Below are 8,206 nucleotides of genomic sequence, written 5' to 3'. Positions count from 1 at the left end.
ATAATGGCAAAAAACTAAAAAACTGTCAAAAAATGATAATCATTCTTTAACACTGGAAAAAATAGGGGAAAAAACCCATTTTCCCCTCATTTCTCTTAAGGATTTATATTTTTCAATTCTAAAAAAAAAAAAATCATTTTTTTAAACAGTGTTACCGACAAATGTTTCCTTCCGTATTAGAAGGTGGGAAAAATAATAATGGAAAAAATTATTATTATTATTATCATTATTATAGTTGAAGATGATTCGAAACTAACAAAAGGAACTTTCTTTGAGAAGGACAAAGGCCTTTTTTTGTTCCGCAAAGAAAAGGCCCCCCCCCCTCTTTTTTTTGTTTGTCCCTCAAATGAATGGTTTCGCTATTTTTTGAGAGACGTGTGGGCCTTTTTAATAGTCCGGTTGGTTTTTGCGTTTTGAGGTAGCCTTAAAACCAGTAATTTCTTATATAAGTGTGTGTTTTATATACTACACAGATATATATATATATAAGGCCGCTTTCTTCAAACACTGCAGGGGCTACTACCATACATTCAATCATCTCCAAAACGGCTTCTTTTCCAGTAGAAGCTTCTTCTGAAAGAACTGCGGCAGGTTTCTCTCTTTTGTGTCTTCTGAAGGAATAACTGGGAGGAGGGGCGGGGCTTCTTATTTTTGTGCGTGGAATTAGGTTTGTTTTTTTATGTGTATGGTGGTTTCTGAGAAATTGTGAAATGTGCGAAATAGAGGGAAATGTTAGAGAAGAAACTTGTATGGGGGATGAGAGAAGAGGGGAATAAATAAGAGGAACTTTAAAGGAAAAAACAGGAAAAATTGGCAAGATTGAGAAATAGATGGTGAAATACACACACACACATACACACAAAATGAAGAAATTTAACGAAAAAAGGGAAAGGTAGTCTATGAGAAAAGACGAAAGGACTGCGAAGCACAGACAACTATGAAAAATTCAGAGAATTTATAAGAACAGGAAAAATTTAGGAAATGATGAAGAAAATAGGGTGTAGAGAAAGGGGAGACGGGATTGGGGAAAAAACTAGGGAAGAGAGAAAAAACGGATACAACGAGGAAAGAGATTAGGGTGAAATGGAGAAAATCGGAAAATAGAAAAATGGAGAAAAAATGGAAAAGAAAAAAAAAGAGATGAAAAAAATTTTGGAGAAAAAAAGGGAGAAATAAAGGAAATTGGGAAAAGAGAAAAAAGAAGAAGAATAGAAGAAAATTGGAGAAATGAAAGAAATTAGAAAAAGAGAAAAAAAAAGAAAAAGAAATGAAGAAAATTTAGAAAATGGAAAAAAATGAAGAAAATTGGGAAAAGATAAAAAAAGAAAAATTCGGGAAAAGATAAAAAAAGAAAAATTCGGGAAAAGATAAAAAAGAAAAATTCGGAAAAAGAAAAAATGAAGAAATTAAAAAATGAAAACATGGAGAAATTAAAAAAAAGGAAACATGAAGAAATTAAGAAATGGAAACATTAAAAAAATTAAAAAATCGAAACATGAAGAAATTAAAAGAAATTTAAAAACGGAAAAATTAAAATAATTTTGAAAAGAAGGAAAAAGAGGGAGAACAAAGGAGAAAACTGGGAAGGGGAATAAAAAGAAATGAAGAAAAATGGAAAAAAAATTTTTTTAAATGGGAAAAAAGGAAAATTAAATAAGAAAATTGGGAAGAGATGAAAGAGTGGAATAAGTAACAAATTGAAAAAGGAGAAAATGAAGAAAATTCGAAAAAGAATAATAGAGAGAGAAATGGAGAAAATTGGGAAAGAAAAGAAAGGTAAATGAAGATAATTATAAAAAGGAAAAATAAAGAAAATTTAAAAAAGGAAAAATTAAGAAAACTGGGAAAGAGAAAGAAAATTGAAAAAAAAGGAAAAAATGAAGAAAATTATAAAAATTGAAAAAATATATAGAATGAAATGAAGAAAATTGGGAAAAGAGAAATTGAAAAAAACTTGGAAAAGGGAAAAATGAAGAAAATTGAAAAAAGGAATAAATGAAGAAAATTGAAAAAAGGAATAAATGAAGAAAATTGAAAAAAGGAATAAATGAAGAAAATTGAAAAAAGGAATAAATGAAGAAAATTGAAAAAAGGAATAAATGAAGAAAATTGAAAGAAAGGAAAAAATGAAGTTGGAAAAGTGGTGAAAAATGAAGAATATTCGGAAGAGAGGAAAAAAAAGAGGGAGAAATATGATGTGAAAAATTTGGGAAAAGGGAAGGAAAGGTGAGAGAAAAAGACAAAGGTGGGGGGGGGGGCGAAAACGAAAATTATTGGTCAAAACCGTAAAACAAAGTCAACACGCGAGAACGATTTGAAGAAAACTGTCACTTATCATTTAAAAAAATTGAAATATTTGACATCGAGTTGTCAATCAAACTCCCCGGAAGTGACGTCATAGAAAGGTGGGGGCGTGGCGACGAATGTGGGCGGAGCATCGACTATAGTGGAAGGGGTTCATTGGTATTTTCTTTGTCTTTCTTCCTTGGGATACTTTCTTGAGACAAATGGAGTCATCCATTTCCTTTCTGGTTTCTTTTTTCTTATGTGGACATCGCAGAGTTTCGGCATATCCACCGACTCAAAGGAAATGATGCGTGGGGGGGTTGGGCGTGGTTTTTTTGTCACTTCAACAAACATTAAGAAGTGAAAGAGAGGGAACGATTTAACGATGAGAACAGTGGCCGCCCCATTATACACAGTACCCACTACTAGTTTAAATCTATTATCCCAGGCCGGCACAGAAAAGGAGGCAATAATAATGAAAACCGACAATTTCACACAAGTTGAAAGTACTTTAGTTGTCCTTCTTCAAGAAGAGAAAGAAATGGAGGTGGTCCGCGAAACCACAAAGGAAAGAAAGAAATGCTATTGTGGAGGCTTGGCCGCCTTGGTGATGGTGTGAATAACACGCAGAGAGAGTGTAAATTGAAAACGGAAATCGGTTCGGTCTATCTCTCTGTCTATTAAGCGATCATTAAGATCAAGGAGTGCCGGTGCCACCTGGCGGTGACCTTCTGAGTGAGCCACTGAAAACGAACGCGAGTTGTGATCTGGGTCTTGATAACTTGTAACTGCCCTATTAAGAGGCGAATAAATATGAGAAAAATTGGTCTGTCCCGTGTTTCCACCATGGCCCACGTCTCCTGAGACGAACCACTTATATCCCCTTGGGGGACAGAGCGGGGGCCATGGTTGGTCTGGAGGTCTGTCCGGAGAAAATACGGGATGTTCCAACGAGCTTGAACAATAAGTCGCTCTTCCCCGAAACATTGACCTGGATCCGCTGCTGGTGGAAGCTATGACAATCGCATGAACTTCAAAAAAGATCAACCTCAACCATACATTTTTCGCAACTAGGGCCGCAAAGCGATTTTTTGAGCCCCCCGCCCCGTTCCTGGCTAGAAATGCTTTCCTACCAATTTACACGATTACTCAAGAAAATTTCAACCACGTGTCGTTTATCTGATGGCCCCCCTCCACACTGGTGGTCTCTTGTGCAGTGCCCGGGGCCGGAGCCCGGATAGCTCAGTCGGTAGAGCGTTAGGCTTTTAACCTAACGGTCCAGGGTTCGAGTCCCTGTTCGGGTGAAGTAATTTTCGAAGCTGGGCTGGAAGAGATCTCGGCAACGGGATAAGTCCGGTGGCAGAGACCCTGGCGTTCATTCAGTGATGATAATGAGGCTGTTCTACATAGCTCGAACAATTTTTTTTTTGAAAATTTAGCCCAAAAAAGGTGCGTTCCTACAGCCACACACCCAGAAAATCAATTTTACATTATATATTATATTATCTATATATATAAAAATGATTTTCTGTCTGTGTGTGCGTATGTTCTCTATACAAATCTACAATTTTAGATCGATCGTCGCCAAATTTTGCATATATACCGAATGGGACCTGACTTGAGCGATAGTAAAAAACTATCGGGCAACAATGGCTTCTGGACCTCAACAATCACTTTCGGAACGTTTACTTTGGTTACCGTGGTTCCCTAGCGATGCGTTTCAGACGTGTATATGCCTTTATAATGGTTTGCCACTTTTTGAATCCTCCCAGTAATGAGGCTTTTTAAATATCAGTGTTGGAATTGCCGATTTTACTGTAGAAATGCGGAAATTTAGTGGTGTTTTCTGTCACATCAATAATTTTAAAAATTGTATTTAATTGTCGATTTTTGAAATATTGAGTTCGCTTAGAGATAGATATACGAAGCCCAGGAGATTAAATATGAAGTAATTAGCCTGGCCCACTTTTGAGGTGGATATAACATTGATTTCACCTTTTTATTTATATCCTCTCGAGCATGAAAATTAATGTCTCCGTATTGTCTTTTAATATTCAACTGCATAAATTGATATAGTTTAGGTTGTTTTAAAATTATTTATGGGCCCGTAAAGTACATCGAAGAAATTACACAGTTGTAACTCAGCATTTTTGGAAGCTGAAACAAGCAGATCTCGATAACTTGAAGCTTGGGGGGGAGGGGGGGGGGAAGCGAAATACCCAGCACCCCTTAAAAAGGGGGGGGGGATATTCATTTCTACGTTTCTTTAAATCTAAATTTGTTTATTCCATGAGTTCGCGCAGGAAGTCGCCATATTGGTGAACTTGGACACGGTTTGCATGTCCCTCAAAGAAAGAGGGAGATATCACGTGATTCAAAAAGCCTCATTGAAGAAAACCCGGGCAGCGCCGGGTGTTATGGCTAGTATATAGATAAAATACTAACTAATGTTATATCGTATTGATTTTTTTTTTTTTTTATGTGGTACATTAATGAAAGTCCGATCGCTGATTTTAATCGAATAATTGTAACAGTTTTATTTGGTAGGTGGCGGAACGGGTTCATTTTTTTTGTGCTTCTTACGTGTAATACAGGGTGATTCTAAATTCATGGGACGAACTTTAAGAGGTGATATAAGACATGTGCCATCAATCATTCGAGGGTGAATGTGTACTTACGGATTGCATTCAGGTTGGTGTTTTTTTTTTTTTGGTGCAAGGACCACCAAGGTTAAGCTGCGTCAAATAATGATCAAGCAGTGTAAATGACTTGTGGTAGAATTCGCGTTACCCAAGTGGCACCATGAGAAGGCTTACCACATTACAATACCCTACACCAGAGGTCTTCCACCTTTTTTTTCCTAGTCGCGAGCACTGCCTGTGCCCATCGTCAAAAGAAGAGCACCCTTACGGTAAGTTTCACATACGAATGCATGAAATCAGGATGATTTCAGTCCTTGAATACAATTTGCGCAACGTGTTTCATTGGAGCGTTGATCAGGTGCTCGCGAGCACAAAATTGGACACGAGCATCGAGCACTCTGGGTGCTTAATGGGGGAGCACCGTGGTATTCGTGAGCAACGGGTTGAAGATGCCTGGCCTACACCCTGATCTCGAGCATTGGCGTAAGCAAGATTGACCTTGGTGGGGGGGCCACAATGGGTTCTGGGGGAGTACAAGGAATCTCTCCTACAGAAATTTCGAGCAACCTTCAAAAAGCATTTTAAATTAACAGAAATGGATAAAGACAACATCACAATAGAGGTATTTTCTTACGATATTTTTAATGTTTTTTCTACAATAGGCCCATTTGAAAATATTTTTAATTTTTGATCATCTTGGAGAGGGCAAGCCCCCCCCCCCCACCCATGTTGTCTCCTGCGCACGCCTCTGGTAACAAACGGAGGAGAGCGATTGTTCTATTTTCAATAAGTAAATTTTGTCTTTGGATTCAGAATAAATATTAATTTATCAATATTTCCATGTTTTACTCATAAAAGTGCGCAAGTGCACATTTGTGATATTCGACTGAATAAGATTTTTCTTAAAATTATTTTTAGTAAATTTTATGGGTAAACTGTTTTTTCCGCATTTAACATTGTTTTAACCGCCCCCCCCCCATATTTTCCTCCGTTTTCCGAATTCGAATACCTCAGAGAATACTGCACTTGGAGAAACATGGAAATTCTTTAGTTGACATCAGGAGGAACAGGGCAACAACTTTGTAACTGGATTCTTGAGCACCGTATAAAAAGTTAACATTGTACTACACTTGTTAACTTATTGCAATACAACCCTTTGCAACATGAATGACATATCTGAGTACTACGCGTTATTCCCTCGGGGCTAGGGTAGCAGATAGTAAGTCGTCCTTTGACAGGCCTGGGTTGAAGTCGGATGTACAATGTACACGTTATTTGGATACTTTTTCTAATTGGAAGTATGCCTCTAGGATCAATAGTTCGCCAGTAAAAAATGCACCCTATTGCCTATACACCTTACATACGTAATAAATAGCTGTATTAACCCTTTGAAGGGCAGACATCTTTTAAAATCCATAGGAAAAAAATGTAAATAGGTGCGCTCATTGTGAGACCACACTTTTCCTGCATAGAATAGTTATCGCATTGATTTGATTTATTTACTCTCATCAGGACGTTTTTATTTAGGAAATTCTCTCGCGAAATCTCAGATCATCCCCCCCCCCCAAGGCCGTCTCAAGAGCGTCGTGGGCCCCCGGGCCAAGTGGTTTTTCTGAGGCCTTACCTGGCAATTTTCCCGGAAAATTCAACTACTCCTCGTTTTTCTGAAGCCTCTTTTCTCTTGAGGCCCCCCGGGCCACACCCGGGTAGGCCCATGCATTAAGACGGCACTGCCCCCCCCCACCCCAAGGGGGGGTCGTGACCAACACTTTAGGAACCACTGTATCAAGGTAATGGACGTGAAGAAAGAAAACTTTTCAGAGACAGCCGTATCTTGAAGGCGGCAAGATATTATTCGCCTCAGGCGGCAGAATTTCTAGGACCACGACACTGGCAGTGCCCGGTTGGGACCATGTGGTGAGACGGTATTGCTCGAAGCTGGTTTGGAAAAATATTATTCGCAGATCCACGGATTTCCAGTGTTGAGAAATTCTGCCATTAAACTCGTACTGGATGGTTAATCTCGAAGCCCACAACCGAGCGCTACTTATTGTTACTTAATTTACAACGACCACCGTAAGACTCAGTCTACCAATGAGGTTCTTCAATTGATATGACGTCATAATCAACCGCTTTGAAGGACAAGGGAAAATAAACTTCCTTTACCAAGTCCGTGTTTCAGCTTCATTTTCCGTTACAATAATTCCCTGCTCTTGTCCAACTTTATCAGAACGGTCTTAAAAATATGAAATTGAACAGTCGTAAGTCATAATGTAAAGGCAACCTGTATCTAGTATTAATTACTTCAATAGTCTGTAAAGCAAACGCATAACAAAACCTCGTAATAAAAATTATGAATAAACGTAAATTTGTGTGTCGTGTTTCAGTGGCGTCGGAGCCGTGGGTGCTTGAGCAGCCATGTAAATTTGTAGAATGGGTCGAAGCACCTCCCAAAATTGATTTAGAAATCAGAATCGTTTTGATTGCTCGTCTTGAGAATCATTGATTCGACATGAAACTCAAGACGAGCACCCCAGAAGTTCGAAACACTGCCGACGTTCCCCCTGCGGTGTTTCGTTAGCGTAGGTGCCATCTAAACGACAGTGTAACACACGCACATCAATGTTAGTTCATGCTCAATTTATACTCTGCAAACAGCGTATGTGAAGTCACGTGTTGCATCGTCTCACGGAGAAATTCAGTCAAGCTGAGTCAAAAATTAGTTAAGTAGCTAAATGTCAAGTTTTTAATTAAATTGTCATGTTTTTTGTTCATAACTGGTGACTTTCGGCATTGGCGTAATTTAACTTTGCATGTATTGGCGACGGGTAATTTAATTCCATGTTTCTCAAGCTTCCTGCCTTACAGTATTAGTTCTCCTGGTCTTCCAATACCTGCACATAATTCCCTGAGTTTCTAGAATTTCACAAATTTTGCCCGCTCATAGAGAAATCTGCACTAGCTTCCCTTGACCTTCTGAAGTTTTTACGCGCTATTCACGAACTTCCAAAATCTGCACGCGTCTTTTTTAAGCTTCAGAAAATTGTGCACGTTTCTCTGGCCTTTCAAAATTGGCACGCACTTTTTTTTTCACATGCTCAAAAAAAAGAAAGAAAATCAGCGTGCACCAAATGAGCTCCAAAAATATTTCAAGTGCCTTTGGTAAGCTTCCGAAATGTCCGTATATAGTGACGGACTCGCGATGCGAGGATCCGGGTTCGAACCCCACAGTGGTGGTCGGCTGAAGTTGGTTTTCTGTATTTCCCAACTTCAAGGCG

The 8,206-nt window shown here is 38.6% G+C and overlaps 1 non-coding gene across 1 annotated transcript; it reads left to right on the top strand.

The window, feature by feature from the left end:
- The first annotated feature begins 3,517 nt into the window (after positions 1 to 3,517).
- On the top strand, positions 3,518 to 3,590 carry TRNAK-UUU (transfer RNA lysine (anticodon UUU)). Its single transcript has one exon. It is a non-coding gene; the product is annotated as a tRNA-Lys (tRNA).
- Positions 3,591 to 8,206: the final 4,616 nt, after the last annotated feature.

The sequence above is a fragment of the Pholcus phalangioides genome, unplaced genomic scaffold (genome assembly GCF_987345545.1).
Source record: "Pholcus phalangioides strain wild (caught in Gottingen) unplaced genomic scaffold, Ppha-v1.0 ptg000044l_1, whole genome shotgun sequence".
NCBI classification, from domain to species: Eukaryota; Metazoa; Arthropoda; class Arachnida; order Araneae; family Pholcidae; genus Pholcus; species Pholcus phalangioides.
The sequence above is the reverse complement of the archived record's forward strand: the minus strand, read 5'-3'. Positions and strand labels throughout refer to the sequence as shown.